The sequence below is a fragment of the Somniosus microcephalus genome, chromosome 28, assembly GCF_052327205.1.
Source record: "Somniosus microcephalus isolate GS21.2 chromosome 28, FLI_Smic_1.0, whole genome shotgun sequence".
In the NCBI taxonomy this organism is placed as follows: Eukaryota; Metazoa; Chordata; class Chondrichthyes; order Squaliformes; family Somniosidae; genus Somniosus; species Somniosus microcephalus.
Genome location: NC_141014.1, coordinates 12,581,797 through 12,583,301, shown reverse-complemented (window position 1 = coordinate 12,583,301; position 1,505 = coordinate 12,581,797). Strand labels below are relative to the sequence as shown.

At 45.2% G+C, this 1,505-nt stretch overlaps 1 non-coding gene across 1 annotated transcript; it reads left to right on the top strand.

Annotated features, from left to right (window-relative positions):
- The first annotated feature begins 857 nt into the window (after window positions 1-857).
- On the top strand, window positions 858-930 carry trnar-ccg (transfer RNA arginine (anticodon CCG)). The gene has a single exon. It is a non-coding gene; the product is annotated as a tRNA-Arg (tRNA).
- Window positions 931-1,505: the final 575 nt, after the last annotated feature.

Sequence of the window (1,505 nt, the reverse complement as noted above, 5' to 3'; positions counted from 1 at the left end):
ATGGAAATTGCATTCAAGTCCCAGAATGTCAATGCAACCATCCAGAATAAACTCGTAGATGGTCAGGGCAGTGTTCGCAAGTTGATAGACATTGTGAAGGGATTTGGGAGGGCAGAGTAACTGAGAGGTATGCTGGAGGTGTTAATGTGGAGCAGTGTTGTGTGGCAGAAAGCACTGGTGAAGTTGGAGGCCCCCATAAGATCCAGAAATGGATGTCGGCCCAGGAGAGTGAATTTCTGGTCAGGACCCGGACAGCAGCAAAATAAACCAGTGGGACAGTCACAGACACAGCAGCAATGGGGGATGGGCTGCAAACTGGACAAAGTTACCTTCAAACTTAAGCAACTGAATAGAAGATCAGAGTCGCAGCAGCTGAGTATTGCAGTGTAGTATTGATGGCAGAGAAGGCCAGGAATTGGGAATCAAATTTGAGCAAAGTTCCAGGGCTCACTGATGAAAGCAAAGACCAGGCAGGGTCGGGGAATGGACAGTGGGCACGGTATCTCCCTAAACATCTCCGCCTCGCTACCTCTCTCTCCTCCTTTAAATGTTCCTCCAAACCTTCCTCTTGGACCAAGGTTTAGGGCACCTTGACCTAATCTCTCCTTATGTGGCTCGGTGTCAAATTTTGTTTGATAATCGCTCCTGTGAAGCACCTTGGGATATTTTACTAGGTTAAAGGTGCTATATAAATGCAAGTTGTTGTTGTAGAGGGCTCTGGTATGGCGCAAGCAGTGACAGATATGATGGGTGAAAATAGCTCCTATCTGTGCTTAACTTCGAAGACTCTGAAACTGAGGCAGATGTCACATTTCGGAGCGGTCAATTGTCCTCAGGCGGGTTCCATTGTGTATTCAGCCTCAGTGGCCTAATGGATAAGGCACTGGTTTCCGAAACCAGGGATTGTGGGTTCGAGTCCCATCTGGGGTGATGTATCTTTAGGGAGAAGTGGATCGATTAAATTGGGAACCGAAGGTTATGAAAATTAAAAAGATTTTGGGAAGATGGGAAAGAAGGTGGTTGAAAGTGCAAGGAAGAGCGACAGTGGTGTCTGCTCTCCTGCTGTCTAAGCTATGGTACTTATTGACGGTGGAGGATATTCCTGAGTGGGCAGAAAAGTCCATCCGAGAGGCTTGTGTGAGGTTTATATGGGAAGGGAAACCAGCCTTGGTGGCCTACAATACCATCATTGGACGGAGAAATCAGGGAGGGCTCAACTTCCCAGATATTGATTTGAAGAAAAAATTCTTTAGAATCAAATGGGTGAAGAGATTTCTTCAGAAGTCAAATTCAAGTTTTTGGAAGAGTTGTTTTGAGCATTTTTTAAAACAAAGTGGGATAGGAGGGCAGGGGATATTGTATATGGAATACAATAATATGTTTTTGAAATCGATTAAGCTCCTCCCTAGATTTTATAAGGGGGTGGTAGAGACTTGGGCTCAATTTTTAAAAAGTGTGCGGTTTATGCCTAAGGGGGCTGAGGAATTTTTAGAGCAGCCCTTATT